Source organism: Aythya fuligula, chromosome 22, assembly GCF_009819795.1.
Source record: "Aythya fuligula isolate bAytFul2 chromosome 22, bAytFul2.pri, whole genome shotgun sequence".
NCBI classification, from domain to species: domain Eukaryota; kingdom Metazoa; phylum Chordata; class Aves; order Anseriformes; family Anatidae; genus Aythya; species Aythya fuligula.
The window spans coordinates 6,319,556-6,339,812 of NC_045580.1; positions in this window are offsets into that span (position 1 = coordinate 6,319,556).

Below are 20,257 nucleotides of genomic sequence, written 5' to 3' on the forward strand. Positions count from 1 at the left end.
AGATTCTTCAAAAGCTTCATTTCTTAAAGATGTTTTTCTGGTTGTAAAGATTTTTTTTTCCCCTAAAGCTACAGAGGGTGCACAGTCTAGAACAATGACCATGAGGTTAATGAAGTTGAAATGAATATAAACTCCAACACCCCTCATCTTGTAGGGGCAAATCTGATTCTCTCAACAAGGCTTGGTGCCCCAAACAGCACAATATTTGGCAAAATAAGGGCCTAAAAGACAAAACTGGACTCCTCACACATCACTGCAAGCAGCAACAGACATTAGTGAGCATAGCTCGTCCTGAAATTCAGTTATTGGCAAGAATAATATGAACATTATTGTTAAAGAGGGAATAACTTCCCCGCAGAGAAACAGAGGAATTAGAATCCGTCTCCTACTCCCAGCCGATGTTAATGGCACGATTTAGCTCCAAGCAATCCTTTCGGAGGCCAACATTGAGGAACACACATTAAATAAATGTCTAATAAGGGACAAAGCAAATCGCTGTGGGAGGCTGAGGAAGGTCATGCAGGAGCCAGCGATGAGGAGCTGCATCGTGCACGTCTCCTCGGCCAGATCCTCTTGCAAGCTGGCACAGCCCGGCTGCTCGGGAACTCCCCCCCACACATTATTCTCCTGCATGCAGCAGCAGCTGCCAGCCATGCATTATTTTAATGAGACACAATAATATTCTATCAGTTCTACAAGCTATACATTGGAGCCATGGAGAGAAATAGTCTGAACCTCCATATGATCAATCTTGTCAAAACATGTTCATTTAATCCCTTGCAAATGAAAGGAAGATGTGTTTAAGATGTCGTCCTTGGGGTCTCGGAGCCAGGTTCCTATAAATCAGTCAACTCAGGTAAACTGTATTATTTAGGAGCTATTTGACAGCATACGTGCTGAAAACATTTTTTAAACTATGCACGCAAGGTTTACATTATCTCAGGCATTAAAGTGATGTGGATTTTTTTTGTTTTACCTTTCTGTGACTAAGTGCCCACCGCGCAGTGATTGCGCTCCGAGGTGCACGCGGAGAAGATGGATAGGCGGAGGTTAAACAGGGACGCACACAACTCACCGCTAAGCACACGCGCCAGTAAACCCAGGGACTAATAAGCTTACGGAGCTGACAAGGAGGGACAACCACGTACAAAATTTCAGGCAGTAACTTACTCTGCTGGGGAATTCAGTCCTCAGTCTGACTGAGACGCTCCTGCAAGCAGGACTGTGCACTTGAGGGTACCCTGAGCAGCCCCCTGCCCGAGGAGCGATGCCCAAGGGACATGCAGGCACCCACGCTTATAGCAGGTTCATTTTTCTCCAGCAGCAGCTGCTTAAAAAAGCTCAACAGTAATCCAGGGAGACTTTCTGGGACACCTGCAGAAAGGACCAAGTCTGCAGCCCAGCTGTGGAACAGGTGAGAATTGGGAGTGATTGGCTTTGCTTGGGGATCAGGCATTGGTTTGGCTCTTTTGTGTCATGGGGTGAAGCACTTCACCTCCTGAATCACGTTTAACTTATGGGCTTAATCATCTCCAGCTTTGTCAGAGGTAAGTTGTAAGGCATCGCCTGATGCCCAGACGAGATGCTCAAGGAAACTTACAGAGCATCCTGCAACAAGTACCCCGAGCTGCGCACCACCAAACTCCACGAGACCTTTTTCTGGGGAAACAACGTGGCCTTTTTTGGATGAACACCCACATGCCCATTTAACAGAAAGGATGTTTGACAGATATGACAATGGACAGGGATTGGTTGGATTCTTTATTGGTTCTGAAGGTGCTTATATTTAAAACAATTTGTTAGGCTCTCTGTGATTTACTGCCGAGCTGGAAAATGGGGCTGAGTATTGATTCTTTGCCTTTTCTATTGCAAATGGGTGTAATGTTTTATAGTATGTCAGAATAATAGCAGCGGGCACTTTATCAATGTCAAATGTTAAAAATGATCAGCTATTGTGATGTAGGAGATTAAATATGAAAGCTTGATGGGTATATAAAAGCAAAATGGCAATAATAAAGGGATTTTTATGTTCAACTCGTTGCTCTCCTGAATCTACCTGGGGAGCTATTAGAACCAATTGTGCTGATCAGTGACATATCACCATGGGTTAAAGGACTGGAACGTGCTGGGTTTCGTTCCCCAGGGGGCCTCTATTTGTTGCCAAGCTGATCGGGGGGCTGGAAGCCGGCCCTGCCCTTCTCCACGAGGACTGGCTGCGTGGCATCGCGTTGCACCAGGCTGGAGCCTGCTGGCAGGGTGAGGTGGCACCCAGGCAGTGCCAGCATCAGTGAGCACAGCTCCTGGGTACCACAGGGCTGAGCAGCCCCTCCAGCCCCTCATCCCCCAAGCAGGGGCTCCACGGATGGGAAGGCAGAGGGCAGGGGGCTGCCTGCCACGTGCAGATGGGCTCCTCGCTGCAACTAGCCCAAACCGCAGCAGAAACCCCCGTGTTTCTGGTTGCTCCCACACTTCTGTAACCCAGACAAAGCAGCTAACAGCAAAGGAAGTTAACGTATCGATTAGAAAGGCTAAGATGCAATAATAAATGTGACATATTCAGCTAAGATGCAGCCCCTGGACCTGCTGAGAGCAGCAGCAGCATTGGGTTTTAGCCAGAGTTTGAGCAGCTCTCACTAAAAACGGTTTTGAAAAATGTGAAGTACACCTACTTGGCTTCTTTAATTGAAAAATTGAATACCTTTCAGTGAGGATATCTTCCAGACTAGCTAGACCTTAAATTTTTAAGATCTGAAGCACAAGCGTTTGTCAAACACCTCTTCTCTCCACCAAAGACTTGAGCTACTTTAAACTGGCTGCCGGGGCTGGGCTGGCTGCTAGGTACTGAGCATAGCTGGGGAAAGACAGAAGCAGAAAGGCTCAAGCAGCTGTTTCAAGAGCAGAGAAGAGCTTCCTACAACACGAGTGCGAGGTGGAAATCTTGAGAGGAGCCTGAACCCAGCAAGCCCCCGGAGCCTCATCCACACGCGGCGCTCATCCCCGGGCGCGCTGCCCCTCTCCATCACCCACTCTTGAGAACGCAATGTGGGTCTGCTGCAGAGACCCTGTGCAACAGCTACTGCCTGAAGCCCTGTTATCAAACACCGTGGTAAGAAACAGGGCTAAAAATAACACTTCCCTCTCTTCCCCCATCTTCCTTCTAGCTGGCAAACAGCTGCCGCCACCAAAGCCCGCAGTGCCCCAGCACCAGCCCTTTCATAGCCATGGAAGGCCTTGATTCCCCTGGCAAACACCTCCTGCAGCTCAGTTGTGATGCTCCTCCAGCCAAGGCTGCCCTTAACTCCTTCCCTGCCAGCCTTTGCCCCTGCCCCCGGCGCTGAAGCCTGAGCTCTGCACCGCTCTTGCATTCCCACACTGTCCTCTGAGCCACCTGGATCCAGCCGGCGAAATTAAAGAGCAGTTACACAAGAGAAAGTGGTAATTTGGCTGGAGGCTCTTACAGTTTGCTGGACAGGGGAAAATGAAAAATTCTACCCCCTGGAAAAATACCGGGCTGGAATTGTTGAAGTCAGAGTCAGGCAATGGGCATCGGTTCGCAGCCAACACGCGGTACAAGCGCAGAATGGATGCTGCCGTGCGCCCCGCAGACAAACCACTGCGCAGAGCGGCTGTCAGCCCCTGCGAGGGCACGGAGGGAAGGTGAGATCTTAAATGCTGATTTCTGGCTGAGTGACAGCTTGCTGGATGGAAGTGAAGCGCAGCCCTTGCCTCCTTAGCCCGGGAGCAGCTCTGGAAAGCAGCGGCCCTGGCACCAACATGTTTGCTGCAGACAAGAGATGCGCCCCACGAGCATCGTTCCAGGCACCCTGGGGGGAATCAGCTGCTGCGGCTGCTATTTGATCTGTCCCTGGGGACTGAGAGCACTCCAGCTCCTGCGCCTTCAACTTCAGAAAAAAACCTGCCAGGAAGAGACAAAAACAAAAGTTGCAGAACTTGATCAGTAAGGGCTACTTCCGCTAGTAATTGTTAAGAGTTTCACAAATATTTTGCTACAAAGAAAAGGTAAAAAAGGGAGAAAAAAAAAAAAAAAGAAAAAAAAAAGCCAAATAATTCTTGAAGCCTGGACTCCAATTAAATTTTTCAAATTATTGTAAGCAAGAGGAAAAAAAAATGCACAGGCAGGACAAATGTTCTCCTAATTACCCAAACACTTTATTAACCAATGCTAATTAAAGCGTTTCTTGGAGTCTGACAAATGTCTGAAATTGCTCAATTTAGAAGTTAGTTTTGACTCCAGTAATTTATGCAGCATTAGAAAGTTACGTGGGAAAAGTATCTTTCAGTTAATGTTTTTTTATTAAAGCTGACAGCAATAATTAGTTATTTGCTACTAATGGGGTAGCCCCTTGAGGGGAATTTGCCGAGATGGATGGATTGGGCTCCTTCCAGCATTAATTGGTCTGAGCCTCGGTCAGATGCTCCAGCAGAGATCGTCCCAAGCACAGCCTCTCCTCTTCAAACTCACCCTTTGGTTCCCTTACAAAGAAAACAAGCCGGATGGCCTGATCTATATCTTAGAAAAAAATAAACCTTTATTTTTTAAAACATAATTCCAGCCAAGGAAGCACCGGGCGCATCGCCTGCCCCGCTGGGAGGGGCCAGGCCCTTGGGCTCCAGCAGGCAAAAGTCACGCACTGAAATACAGCTGCTGAAACCAAAGTTCAGCAGTAATGGGAGCAACGCACTGTCTCAGCAAATGAAGCTGAAACTCCGTAATTGCAGCCACAGAGTTCCTCGGAGCTCTTGTTTTGCTGGAAGTCAGTATTTTGTGCGGCGTGGTCCTCGCAGCAGTCATCACCCAATTAGTGACGAGCTACTCGCTCGGAGTAGAAGTAATCCACATTACAAACGCCATTTGTTTTGTTCCAGAGAATAATTGATCATCTTTTTAAAGGGACAGTGTAAAAGCATTAGGCCTGAAATTAAAGCTTCACCCAGCAAAGAGCAACCCGAATTTACCGCTGAACTGTTATCATGGGTCTTTATACCGTTGTGTCTGGTAAATCCCCAGCCGCTGGAGTCAACTGATTACGTGAGAACCTCAGCTCTTGTTAAAAGTAGGTTTCTGGTTTTCTCAGACACAGAAAAAGCCCTGAACACAGGGAACTAATGAGCTGCGTGGATTCAGAAATCAGAATGCAAAGAAAGAAGATCCAGATTTTCTTTTCATCTCATTTTTTGAGCTTGACACATAATTTTGGATGCTTGGGTTGTCAATACCTTTTGTTTCTCATCTTTCCTATAAACTGCAAATGATCCAATTATAGAGTAAAAAGAACAGAAAGGGGGGAAAGCTGGAGAAATAGAATAATCTATGGGGGAAAGAAAGTAGCTGAGATGAAAAGCTAATGAAATGACAAATGTAACACCACTCAGACGAATTAAAAGGGATTTAGTGTCAGACAGAGAAGGGAAGGCAAGCGAGTATGAGATCAGCCCAAGGACTCAGTTCTCATCCCGTGACTCCTGGATTTCTGCTTGATCCACACTTCTTCTCTCAATCCGACGCCTGAGTCCATGCTGGATTAAAAGCATAGCAGAGGAGAGCTCTTCCAAGCTCTGGCTGAAAAATATCCCGAGCCACGTTCTCTCTGTGTTACAGGGATGCTTTCCTTTTGTGTTGAACAGATTTGCCATGTTGTAAAACAAACCTGAATTCAACCAGAGAGGATCTCTGGAGCCTGATGTGAAAAGCTCTATTTTATTTCTCTGTCTCTTTTTTGAAAAAGATAGAAGGGAAATGTGCCATAGGCTGAGAAAGGCACTTAAATCGTGCTTGCAGAAGAGGTTAACGTGGAAGCCTTGACAGGTATGCTAATGCTCTGCTATTTAGTCTGTAGGAACTGACATTAAAAGGCCTTGGTTAAAGACACGACTCAGTGTTTGAGCAATTTAATGAGGTGTTTCACATATCCCGACCTTGTAGGAACTATCACGGCTTTCCGACTGTTTCTGGTTGTGTTGGCCATTTGGGCTGACACCTGGGTGTGCTAACCCAGGGCTGTGGGTGCCTGTGGGAGCTGAGCCCCTGTGCCAGCACCTTCCCTGCAAGCAGCACCGTGCCCTCTCCTTGTGCTAAGTCCAGCAACACCACCTCTCACCACATGCCTGAGCCCTCGACAGACAGCATTGACCCAAAACGCAGGAAAATCTATGAAATACGTCAGGCGTAGAATGTATCAATTTTGACCTTTAAATTTTTGAAGTCTCTTTTACCACTCATTCAGCGTAAGAACGGGAAGCTGATTTGACTTCAGAAATGGGAAGTTTTGATAAAGAAGTCAAAACCTGGCACTGGGACCGTTTCAAAGTTAAGCACGAACTGTGCGTGACAAATGCCATGGCTTGGCGGGTCTGACACTCAACAGGACAGCCAAGTCTGGCTCCTACAACGACAGCAAACTGAAGGTGTCGTGGCTGATGGCACCAGCAAATCCATCCCAGCACCCATCCTGCCCCATCACTTCCCTGCCCGCATGCCCCAGAAAAGGGATCTCCTGATGCACAATCACCATTTAGCCCTGCTGCCTTCTTTATTCTTATGCCTTTGGAACCAAATTTGCATGGTACATTTTGGCAATGGATTCTTGGGACTCACACTGCTTTGGATAAATAGATATACGAGCGACTTAGCATTTAATATTTTAAAGTCTTGGGGAACAGCACAGCATGCAGCACTTTGCCCAACTTGAGCACTGTGTAATTTACAGGTTGCTGCATGCTCAGCCAGGAAAGCCTCAGGGCCCGTATTTCTCTCCTGTCCCTGGAAGCTGTTTGTGGATGCACTCCTGGCTCTGGCAGCGCTGAGTAGAAGGCAACAGGGAGCTGCAGCAGCTGGGAATGTGAGCTCCTGGTGCAAGCAGGCACTAAGGCCATTTCCAAGCTACCTCAGGGGCTCAGAAATCCAGCACCCATTCATTCCAGTATGTTTTGGCCATCAAGAAGCCTGAAAAATTATAGCCTACGCCTTAGCAAAGCAGTGAGAGCAAAATAAACAGGGCTCATCCTGGGGAAATCCCTTGTAAGGCTTTGCTCAGTTCACCAACTACGGCCCCTCCACCAGCACCACGCACAGCCCCCACTGCTCCATGCACCCATGGGACCCCCCCAGGAGGCTAGCAAGTCCCTCACGCCCAGTGGGCCTGCAAGCACCAGAAAGGAGATTTAGGAACAGAAAAACCACTTTATTTTAAAGCTTTTAAGGGAATATTGAAAGGAGTGGAAAGGGGTTTTGATCTTTTTTTTTCCCCTCCAAACTTGGAAAAAAAAAAAAAAAAAAAAAGCTTTTAAAATAAATAGCTGGCAATGTCTCTTGTTTGAGTAATTCTTTGCCAGCAATAAATGTGTCACTCTAAAGTGCTTTATTTAGAAATAAAAAAAATGTTTTTCTTTGTAGAGCGCTCTGCATTACATCAAGTTAAAGGCTGGAAGCGAAATTCTCTTCCTCACTCTGCATACCCCTCCCTGCTTGATACATTCATATATTCTCCTATAATCTGATCTAGGTTATAAAAATATATAAAAAAAAAGAAAAAATAGAGAGACATCTGGCTCTCCCACACATCTGACATTTCCCTTTATGCCTGGTTTAACTTTTTTATGACTGCCTGGGTTCGCTTCATTGGAGAATTTCTCCCTTCAAATGAGTTTCCTGTTTTATGTTAGAAAATTTTCCTTTAGACAAACCTGGTAATTTTTCAAGTTAAAATGTGTACGTTTTAAGTACTTAGGAAGTTTAAGGATCCTACTGATGGCGACATAAATCTGAGTTTATTCACGCTGGAGTCCCTGTGTCTAACCAATCCTTTTAAAAAATAAAAGAGAGAGAGAGAGATGGAGACTTAGGGAAGAAAGATTTTTTTTTCCCTTGTGTTAAAGTAGAACCCCCCCAAACTGTCAATTCAGTAAGAAATTTATTAGTAGCTGATTGTACTTCATGTGCTGACGCCAGTGGAAGGCAGTGCTTGCAGTTTCTCCACCACGTACGGGGGCAGACCTGCAGGAGCCCAGGCTTGGGTGCTCCATCCCTGCTGGGGCATCACCTTGGCACCAGCTGCTTTGGGCCCAAACACTGGGATTTTTGTCCCTGGGGAGGCAGGAGGGGCTGGGGCACTCAGCAGGGGCCAGGTTTGGTTTTATCCAAGGGGTACCCATGCGAGCTGCACAATGGAAGTGTCCAATTTGGGCACGCGTTAATTGGGAGCAAGAGGGTGTCTCTGCTTCCCACAGCTCACCTCTGGGTCAGCCTTCATCGCCCCCACTGCTCCTCCTCCAGCTCCTGCCTCATCCTCCTCCAGCTCCTCACTGACGTCGGGCTGCTGCCACGCAAGATCACGTAATGAATAAAAGCAGGACGAGTCCTATTGTTCGGTAATAAGGAGGGGAAAAAAAAAAAATGATCAAAAAAGCCAGGGACTTAAAAGACCAAAATTATTTCTCACCTAGAATAGGGGGAAAAAAATAAAAACCCTAACATGCCTTATCGCGGCGGAGAACAAGCACTGTGCAAATGTGTGGGCCTGTGAGTGGCGTGCAGGTTGTTTTGAATAGACGTGTGACATTGTCAGGGAACCTTCCATTGTGCCTCTGAAAGGCACTCGCAACATTGCATGAAAATCAGTCATTTGTGTCACCCTGAGAATGGGAATAGATGCCGTGGAGGTTTTTTTTTTTTTTTTTTTTTTTTTTTAAAAAAGGCGATGTCCCCAGAATAAGACCTTCAAAGCCAGATAAAGCTTATTTCTGAGAGGCATGGAAAAAAGGCAAGAAAGCAAAAGTTTGGGGAAGCTCAAGAGCCCAGATTTCTTTAGATAAACAGATACAGGCTTCCTTCCCTGGGCCATCAGCCCTGTATCCAGAGCCCCTGGCCCTCCTTGTCCCTCCCCAGGCACGGTTGGGACCACAGCCATTAAAAAGCTGCTGGTGCCCATGGCTCCCCCAGACCTCGTCCCACTGCAGGACCTTGCTCCTCTTTGCCTCCCTCCTGCACACCAACCCCAGCTATCAGGGCAGAAGCTCTCCCCCAGCCCCGCTCCCCAGCAACTTAGATGAGCAAACGCAATCCCCTGTCCTGCAGCATTTTGCAGGTTGGTCAGGGGCACAACAGCTGGGGAGACTTTTTTTTTTTTTTTTTTGACAAATGCACTTTCATTTTCAGCCGAGTTTCCTCTCTGGGAACAGAAGATATGTTCTGTCGGTTCTAATTAGCTGCCCCAGTCACTCACAGCAAGGGACTTTTGATTTAGCCTTTGCTTAAATCCTTCCCAGCCTTCTCCCAGGGGTTTCCACCCCTGTTCTGCCAGCCCCAAGCCCACATCCCTGGGGAGGACACAGTCCCATTGCAGGTCCAGCTCTGCTCCTGCATGGGAGGAAGCTCCCACCGTGCATGGCTGGGGTGGTTTTGGGCTGCATGTGTCCTCCTCACACACGTCCTGCTCCACACCCCATCACATCCCACCCACCAGCTCCCAGGGCGAGAAAAAAGTGGCTTCAACCACCCCCAGCACCAGGAGAACACCACGAGGGTGGCCTCAGGATAGAGCTGGTGGGGTCAAGGGGGCTGTGGCAGACTCAGTCCCAGCAAAGGCTCCGCTCCCAGGTTTCATCCAAGTGCCTAATTACATTTTCAGAGTGCTAACTGCTTGAGCTCCAACACAAACAGCTGCAGAAGCCAGAAGAAAGGCAGGGGAAGGACAGAGGTGGTAAAAGGAGGGAGAACCCTAAAATAAATAAATTGATTAAACAAATAAATAGATAGAGAAATATCAGAGGGAAAATAAAACAAAACAACCTGCAGTGCTGGATGCCCAAGCACTCATTAACAGCGGGAGAGAAGGGAAGGGAAGTGTCTCATTGTCTGGGGCTGTCATCCTTCATTCTGAAGAGCACTTAGAGAGTCGCGACCCCTTTCAGCATCTCCACACAGACAATCAGCCCCGCGCATCGGTCACTGCTGCGCGCTCGCCGCATCCCCGCCTTGTTACAGGGCTCGGCGGAGGGGAGGATATCAGGATATCATGCCATCGGGGAGGGCTGCGCCCACGCCACCGAGGAGGGAGCAGGGACGTGGGCACTGCCTTGCCGAGCCCCACGCCGTGGGACTGCCTTCAGCTCAGCTCTGAACCTCTTCTCCTGCCTGCAGCTCACACCCAAGCGTGGAGAGAAAGAGAAGCCAAGGGGCGAGCTGCTGGGTCTCATTCCTTGGTTGGTGCCTGGACCCCCAGCCCAAGCTGCCTCGCAGGAGGACGGGGTGCAGCAGAACTATCCCTGCACACACCTACATGCAGGGTTGTCTCTGGGAGGCCTCGCTGTCAACAGCTCTGAAGCTATTACTGGAACTTGGTGTAAAGAAAAAAAACGTCATCTGCTTAGAAGGAGCCCAGGAGGGGGCAAAATGGCATTTGTGGAGAGGCCAGCGGATGGGGAACTGGGGAGACGGACGAGGCAGAGGTGATGAATGAGCAGGAACGCCGGAGAATCTGCAGACCTGTGTTTTTGGTGCTCTACAGACTGAAGATTTCAGCTGAGGCTGCTCCCTGGCATCACAGCTTGTTACCTTTCTGCCTGAGCTCCCTTTGTGCTTTATTATGATTTTAAAGCATGGTTAGCACTAGTGAGAGATACTGAATTGACAGCCCCAGAGTGATGCCTCCAGCACGCTGCCCTCCCACTTGGGTTGCTGTTGTTATTTGTGTATTTGCAAGCTCTGACAATAGGCTGATCACTGCACGGATAATAGAAGCAACCCCCGGCTCGGTGGGTTCATCTCCGAGGGAGGGAAGGACATCAGGATTCAGGGTTGGCTCCAGCCGAGAAAATAAAGGAACGGGGCACGCTGGTGACAGCACGTTTCGGGGGCACAGAATAAATATTTGAACGACCTGGTTTTTGTACTGCTGGCCCACTTGATGAGTCAGCAGCACCAGGAGCCTGCGTGGCAGGAGGGGATGCTCCCCGTGCCTCGCTGCTGCCTGCACCACCCTGAAAGCGCAGCGATTCCTGCAGCCTGGTCGCCATAGGAATAGCTCGTTCCTCCTTGACGGACTCCTCTACTCAACCTGTTGTGATTTAAATTAAAGACAGCTGGTCTCATGCCGATTCCGGTGTCACATGCCTTTTAGCAGCAGCTTGCCTATCAGTTTACATTCCCTCCTCCAGTCATCCCAGGATGCTATAGCTCTCTTAGGTGGGGTTTATCATGACACAGAACAAGCACTGTCAGTGCTCGCTCTCAATGAAGCAACAGCTCAGAACACACCGAACGCCTCTGGATTTTCTCTGCAAACATCGCCTGTTGCAGGGAACTCCCCTTCTGCCGGACTGTTTGCTCCTCGTCAACACAGGAAATTTGGCTGGGTGCTTCAGAACCTCTAGAGCAAACACGGTAGTTATTTAAGCAAAAAAAGCAAACAGCTTTTAGTGAAATGTGGAGAAAATGAGTCCGCTGCTTTATCCCATGTCCTGCATGGGCTGTCACAGCCCAGCAGGCAGGGGGCTGGCTGGGGAAGTGCCCCCCGGGGTCATAGTGAAACACCAGGAGGGGACAGGGCCATCGGCCTGGCAGGCAGACCCAGACCCCATTGCCTGTTCTCCATGTGCTGGAGCAAATTCGGGCTGCCCTGCTGTTCCACCTGCTCCATTTTCTCCTCTGCAGTGACTAATAGCTGTTCTCAGCTCCACAGCCCGTGTGCGTTCCCTCCTCCTCCTCTCCACACAGCTCCTGAGCCACGATGCTGTGCTTGCCACCAGTTCACCTCGCTCTGCCCAAAAACCTCCTCCTGCCTGCCTGCCCCCCATGCTGAGGGCAGCAGCCCCCCATGTTGGAGCCCAGCACCCCACAGGACCCCATTCCCCAGCCAGGCACTGCTGGTGCTATCCCATTGCTTGGGGCTCACACACCATAAACCTTCCCCCCCCTCATTTTGGGGGAGCTGCTGCTGTTCCAGGCTGGGCTTGTAACTCTTGTTTATTTATCCAATTTTACTCTGCTGAAATTGAATTTGTGTTCCAGTTTTTCCCTGATTCCATAAAGGGACACCAGTTACATTGTAAGTCCAATTTATCCTTTGCAATGTATTCATTAAACCCCAGTTAGGTCCTGCATTATTTAATGCAATTGATGATGTAATTAAGCTACAGGCAGACATTAACAACCAGAACCGTCAGGGAAGTTTAGGATCCTTTACTACCCTGTTCCTGATGTTATACAGCTTCTAATTTCATAACAATTACTCTAACCAGTTGGTTAAAGCCCCACACTTCACACATACTGAGCGCCCAAAGCACGGCTCTAGAGCAGGCTGGGGTGCAAGGTTGTGCTGCAACATCCCACATGAGACTTGTGGATGGCATTTCTGCTTTCTTTGCTTTGCCCATTGTCCTCCATCTCCCTACCTCAGAATAGAAATTCTTTTATTTGTATATAAAGGAATTCTAATGCTGGAATATATATATATATAAATACAAAAATCCCCATGCTGGCTTCCTCTGAATTATTCCTGATTTACACCAGCATAAGTTGCAAGCACTCCAGCCCCCTTTCACATCTTGAAGTGAAACGCATAACCTTCAGTTTCAGGTTTCACAGTGTGGGGATAATTAACTCGTTTTATTGCTGGGGGCTGGAGTAGGAGGAGAAGTTTGGGACCGTTTACAAATTACTCAGAGCTGCGCAGACAGGGTGCAGCACTACCATCCTTAAAAGTGCATCAGATCCAAAGACATGAACGCCTCCAAAACGTGCGCGTGACCTGATTTTCACTTGTATTCAGGGGAGTTATTCCAGCACAGCATGGAAGTTTCAGATAGTCCTGCCCAGGCACTCTTTCCTTGGCAGAAATCCTCTTTTCCCCCAACACAATCAAGCCTGCTCCAGATCCTCCACTTCTTATCCGCAGGTAGAGGAAAATGTGAAACCAGCACATCAGCTGGAGCACTCCAGCCCACCCTGGGGCTAAAAAAGTGACAGCACAGAGCACTTCCAGACCCCCAGCACGGGTACACCCCAGCTCCCAAAGCCCCCCACATCCACACGAACACTGGGGTTTCCCACCAGGTACAGCACAAACAGCAGCTTCTGCAGAACCCAGGCAGATAAATACTCACCTGCTAATGCTCACCCACCATCGGGAGGCCTGATGTTGGGCTTTAAAAGCTGAAGAGGGGATTTCCACCTCTGCTTGTAGCTCTTCCCTCCAGCTCCTGCCTTGCTCTTGGAGCACCAGCTTGCTCTTGGTGGCACAAGCACAGGCCTGATGCTGAACCTACTGAAGGCTTTGTGGGACTGAGGTGAAGCTTTAATAGTAACTGCCATTGCATTAGGAGATTGCTTCCTTGTGCCTTATCTGCCCAGAGATATCAGCAGCCAGGATCTTATCACACTGTAATTACCAGGCCTAGATTTGCACTAATTGGCTCTCTGGAGTAAAGTTACCTCCAATCTGTGTATTATGGGTGCTCAGCAGGAAGCGATTTACAGCTGAACAGGTTATATGGGATGATCTAACGAGGATTAGCTGCAGCTACAGCCAAGAGACAGAGGAACAGGGGTGGTGGGCATGGTGAGAACATGCCTCTGCCCCAGCTCCTTCAGAGGGTGCACAATGCAGGGTGTGTGTGAGGGGGAGTGTGCTCTGTGAGCTGCTATCCCTTGGGGTACACAGCTGGAACTTTTTGGGGGGACACAGTGCTGTGCTTGGCCAAAAACCAGGCACCCTGTGCTCCTTCTGTTGGTTCACATGTTCCACCTCCACAGTTGGCTGTGCCTCCCCAGCAAGCTTCTCCTATGTCCTGTTGCCATGCAAAAAGAGCACAATAGTTAGAGAAGGTCTCTGGGAAAATGCAGAAGTGGCTGCAAACACCTGCGGGGGGCTGGCAGCAGCGGAGCCATGCTCCTGAACCGGAGCGCCTGTTTGGACGCTGCCTTTTCCCTGTAATTAGTGCATATTTGTCTCTTTGACTTCAAGTGATATTTAGCAGTTTAGAGCTTGGGACCCTCATTACTTCGGCAGCGTGATAAAAAAACAGATATGTAATTGAGATGCTGTTCCACTCCTCTGGGACCGCGGCGCTGCCTGGCTCGGCGGGATGCGGAAGCGTGTCGCCCTGATCAGAGGCAGATAAGGAGGCCAGTTGATTAGGCTGGATCCCACAGGCAAACCCTAATCTCGCAGTCTGTTTGTTAACTATCTGCCTTTTTGCGATGTTTGGTTTGCATAATGTGATAATGTAATAATGTGATAGCTCTTTAAGAGGGAAATGAATCCAAATTAGGGGTGGGGGACGGGTGCACTGCAGTGAAGGCAGATCCCTGTGCCTGCCTGTGGGACTGGGATGCTGTGGAAGTGGCAGAAGGGTAGGCAAGAAGAGGTCTCAGGGAGCACCAGCCGCTGGACACAGGGCCTTTTGGTGCCCTCGGACACTTCGAGCAGCAGCTCTTTGCTTTCCCCAGCCACTGGCCCCAGCGCTGCTCCTGCAGCTGCCTCGCTCTCTCCTAGCAGCTGCTGTGGAAACCTCATTTCCACCGAGTCCAGCTGCTCTCCTGTTGTCCATCCCATGTCCTTGGAGAGCGACCAAATGTCATCTTTTCATTTCTTTATTTTCCTGTAAGGCTATACTTTGGGAAGGCAGTAGCACACAGCCTTCCCTGGGCTCAGGCACACCTCGCTGCATCCCTCGCAGGCCGGGTCTCAGCGAGCTCCAGCAGGGACACAGCTGTGTCCTCTCAGCCTGGACAAGGTCACATCCTCAATGCTGGCTGCTAAAACGGCATAATAAAATTACCTCACATGAGCAAGACGTTCCTGCTAATCACGGCTTTGCTGGTTTAAGTGCTGCTACATGAAAGGTTTTGCTGGCCCAGTTTCCCCACTCTGCTTCTCACCTCTGCTAGCACAGCAATGTCAGCGGAGGACTGCGGCGTACACATGGGTCCTACAAATTGGTGCTCAGCAGCTGCGTTTTGGGCTCATCTCTTGTCCATAGAAATAAAGAAAGCCAGCAAGAGCTGACTTGCCACCTGGGAGCCCACCAGGACACGCGGTCAGTCGTACCCATACCGTGTCTCCGTCCTGCCACAGCGACTGCCGACGTCCTCCTGGAGGCTGTGGGTCCTGGTGGGACCCGTCTGCCACACGCCACAGACCCTGAAAGAAGCAGTCCCCGCCCCGGAGAGCTTAAACTCTGGCAGACAGAAACAAAAGCTGAAAGATGAGCAGGTACGTGCCATCCCCCAGCAGCTCCGGTGGCTGCAGGGTCACAGAAGTCAATGGAGCGAGGAGGCTCCGTGGCACCCGCGGCGCTGGCTGCAAAGGGCTTCAGATGCACCAGGCTCGAGCTGTGCAGCTCTGGGCAGAAAGCACTGCATAAGCCTGGGAAATGACTCTTCTATTTTATGCCAGCTGCAACTAAAAAATAGAGAATAAGAGAGTCAGGCAGATGAGAAGCTAAGTTCGGGATTTTTTTTTTCTTATTTTTTTATTTTTAAATTTGTTTTCTAAAATAAAAAAAAATCACCTCAGAAAATCACAGAATGATCATCTGGCAACTGCAAGGCAGCGGTCGTACAGTGGGCCCTTCCTTGGGGCAAGATTTTTAATAACTTCCTAGCTATGGGAGGCTGCTATCAAATCGCAGCTGGAAGATTTTTTTTTCACCCAGCTGGATCTTGAAGGCTTGTTACATCATTAACTCCCCGAGATAATTTTTGAAAGGGAGTTGTTTGTGGCTTGTTTGATTTCTTTTCTGACATATCTTCTAGGTAAATCTCTGCGCTTCACAGTGCTTCTCAGGTTTCTGAGCCAGAATAAAACCTCTGATGTGACAATCATCTGCTGTCGGACAAAAACATGGGCTAACATGCTTTTACCATGCGAATATGACATTAACACCAAATATCACAACTCCTTTGCTGGCCTCTGCAGATGAGGAGCAGAAAGGTTCCCTACCTGGTGGCGTCTGGCTGGTTTTTTAATTGCTGTCCTCGCAATGCTGGAGCTCGGTCACAGCAAGCAGCAGCACAAGCCGAGGTGCACTAACACCAGCACGGTACCACATGGCTCCCAGCTGCCTGGCTGCCATCTTTTGCTCTTTAGCTTATGTTTAAATTGACAGATTTGGGGTTGAGAAGAATTTTTTTCCTTCAGATCATATTAACAGCAATCATAGCACTCTTCCTTTTTTCTTTAGGTATAAAGAAATTCCTTGCTATTGAGAAGGCCTAAGGTCAATGCTTTCCACTCTCCTGCTCTCACCGTCACGCATTTGTTATGTTTCTCTTTTCCTCTAGATCTGAAGTTTGTACCAGGCACTGAGAGATGCTTCGTGGCCCCCGGTAAATGAAGGCTTTCTGTAAACTCTTCTGAACTGCTGCGTGAACGCCCTAGATAACGGAGGACTTTCTCCTCCTGGTACGCTGCCTGAACAGAGGGAGCAGCAGTCTTTACCTCACATATAACACTTCCACTAACTTTGGCTGAGAACTCAGGGATTTGATACTTTTCCTTTAATATTTAGTTCCAAGAGGGGAGTATGCAGAAACCCAGCATGCAAATGAGTCCCCAGAGATTGGGACCGTTCAGGTTTGCATCCACGTCTTGAACACTGTAAGCCTGGCCCACTTCTAGTCTATTAAACAGCTCACAAAAGTAACTGGACATCAGTCATAATTCTTTTACTCCTTACCAAGTTATCACTGGAAAATGACCCTGCATCTATGAATTGTCTCAAAGGCACTCGTGCACCAGTTTTGAATGAGTTGCCTTCTAATTCCATCAAGTGCTCGCTTGGTCTTGCAGCATGGGGAAGGATAAATATTGCTTCTGCTACAGGAAACAAAGTGGCTTTGGCTGAGAAAATATGCCTGTGGGGAAAATTGGTCTGGAATCGCTGTTATTGATGACTCAGGTAAGGAGGGAACATCTCTTTTGAAATCTTCTCCCCCACATGCTCTGTCCTGTCCACATGACTCATCCTTGGCTTAAAGGGATTACTTAAGAGTGACAGGGGAATTTGATCTCCATTAAAACCAAATCATTTGTCACTCTGCAAAGAGCAGTGACAAGGAGGACAATTAGTGCAAACGGGGAGGCAATGTTTATGATGTAGAGGCTTGTCCATTAGTCAAGTGTTTATCGGTGTGGGTGTTTGCCCATCCTTGAAGGATAATGAGATATTTTGGTGGGGTCATGCAAAGGCCTCCCCATCCTTCTCCAGAGCCTCAGCTTTCATTAAAAAGATAATAAAAATAAAATAATAAAGTAGTTCTCTGGCTGTCGTGTGCAGCTCAGCCCTCTCAGCAGCAGCAGGTGTAGCTGATGCTGGCTGTCCTGCCTGTTTGCAGAGAGCCTGAGCCAGGGCAGCCAAGTGAGCAGATCCCCATCCCCAGGCAGGCAGGGGACCCCACATCAATGCCCAGGGGTTGGTGCACTGCTTTTCCACAGAGGAGGCTGGGGGAGATTGCAGAGATGCCTACTGGCATGCCACAGCACAGTCAGTGTTTTAATCCCTCAGCAGCACAGGGCCCTGGGAGGAGTTTAATTCCTTTAAGTGTAGGCTCAGCTGGCAGCAGCAGGGGAAACTTTGCATTAACTGATGGAGAGAAACTCACCAAATGACTGCTCATAAGTCAGGGGACAGTCACATTCCCTAGGAATGGCTTTGCAGCATCATCCTGCTCTTGTCTGTACGCTGCTTGAATCACACTTGAACCCTGAGACTGCTGCAAGCCCTTCATACACCCCCTACCCACAGAGGCTCCTGCTGGGGTCCTGGGGGCTTCACCTAGGGATGGCACAACCTGCTCCACATCCCCACTGCACCCTGCAGGCTCCTGGCACCACAAAGCACCGTAAGAGCAAACAGCTTGTCCCTCCTGCTCGGGTGGCCCCGGGAGCGCTTCTGTTCTGCAAACATCCGCCCCTCGCCTTTCTCACTCCATTGCTTTCCTTTGGCAGACGGAGGAGTTTCCTGGGTATAGCATTTGCACTCATCTCTGCTCAAATCTCCCCGAGAAGCTGAGACCTGGGCTTCCTAGGGACGTGTCCCATTTTCTGCTTTCTGCACTAGCAGCGCTGGCAAGGCACTGGTGTTTGGGGAGGGATGTGCTGTGCCGTTGTCTGCCCAGAGCACCTCGCTCCGGGCTGTGGTTTGTGTTCTGCCTGCGGGTGGATGGGGGTCTCAGAGCACCCAGGATCACCGCAGCATTATGAGCTTTCACGCCGAGGTGAGTGGCTCTGGATACAGAAGCGGGTCATGCACAGCAGCGTGCTGGAGATGCTTTGATGCACTGGGGAAGCAGGAGGCTGGGAGAGAGGAATTGACTGCCCGTGTCCGCCTGCCCTGGCTGAAAACTGAATTACTGGGTGCTTGCAGGGCTGCACGGGCTCCTCCAGCTCACATTAAACAGTCTCTGTGAGCTGAAGACTTCAGGGGCACAAAGTGCATACCCAGGGAAGGGAACAGGAAGAAGGAAGCAACCACGGACCCACAGGAAGCCCTCTGGCCCACGGCAAGGGGCACAGCATCAAGAGAAGGGCAGCTCCGGGGAACAGAGGAGCCCCGGCAGCAGAGGCTGGCTGTGCTGCTCCCCGTTCAGCCTCCAATTTGTGTCAGGAGCCCGAAGCGTCTGTTTCCTCATTTGCACAACGACGACGACACAATTAGCTGTCTTCGCAGAGTGTTGCGAGGTTGGCTCGGTAAGGAGCATGAAACGCTCTGGGATTCACAGACAAAAGGATTTCCATGGAAATCGAAGCCTGCCTGTTTTCAGGGATGACGGAGGGATGCAAGGCGTGGAGCCCCGCAGCAGAACCTCCCCTGCCCGCCGCTAAGCTGCCTCAGCAGCCCTTGTGCTGGTGCAGGGGGTGGCAGGGGCTGCTGGGGGGTGGAAACCATGCCCTGCTGCTCCCCATCACACATTCCCTTAGAAGTGTTGTGCCACTAATGAAGGAACGTAAGAGACATTACTCTCCGTCACTTCCAGTTACGCACCCCCGGCCCCCCCGTGTGCACGGCTCTGTCAGCACTCCCCTTCTCTGCAAGTGTGGCGAGCCTCTGCTAAAAAGAAAGGCCATTAATAATAATTACCCACAAAGAAGTACACCCCTTAATGAGTCCTAAAAAAATAATGCTTAATTGAAAAGCTTTCTACTTCGGAGACAGCACCAGCACTTCAGAGAAGTCCAGGCAGCTCCAGCAGCTGAAGATGAAATGAAGAAACTCGCCAGACAGTGCTGGATAGGGCTGCGAGAGACGGACCTCAAAGTCAGGGGTCAAATGAAAGCGATCACTTAAATTCAAGGAACCATCAACAAGGCAATAATTGGATTGAAAGGAGGCGGTAGACGGAGAGAAACAAAGCAGCAAAACAGCTTTGTAACAAACATCATTAAAAACAAAAGTTTGGGGAAGCAAAAGGAGTGAGTCCTGGGTCCAGGAGGCAGAGCAGAGCCCGTGGAGCCCCCACATCCCCACAGGGACTTGGCTTGTGGGGGCTGATCCCAGCTGGGGCACACACAGAGGATCTGTCAGGGGTTTGTCCTGCTGTTCCATTTGGGATTAAAACCACCAACTGTTTGTGGACACCAGGCACTGAGCTCAGCCCCGTGCTCCCTTTCAGAGCCTCAGGCTGGGGACTGGATATTCACCCAGGCAAGGCCACGAGGTGTGACCACAGCAGAGTTAACCCAGCCCCGCACTGTAAATCAGGAAGGCTTAAAAACATCAGCCTGGTGAGACACGTGCTGTGCTGAAGGCTATTTCCTGCGTCCACTTCATAACTATTAACTTAAAGGCTTTATCACCCAGCAAGACAGACCCAACGGAGAATCCATCACCGCCACTGCTTTCCTGAACGGGTCAGTGAGAGCTGCCCCGGACACCGACCTCCGCCAGCAGCCGTAACTCATTTCCCCCACCACACACACACCTTGCTTCGTGCTGTGCTCGCCGCTGGCAGCAGCCCAGCCCAGGGCTGGGAGCACTTCCACCGGGGCCCAATCGATCGGGGAGCACATTTGGCTGCTCGCTCGCTGGATGGATGGGATGCAGGATCCAGGATGTGGCCACCCGCTCTTCCTGGTGGAACGGCTGCCTCTTTCCTTGCTGCCACAGGGCAGGAAGCCCAGAAACCACCAGGCAGGTTGTGGGCCACGGGTAACCTCCTTCCAGTGCTTCTCTTCAATCCCAGATTCCCACAACCCTCTCCCATCACATCAACATTTGTCATGATGCCCAAGGGGCT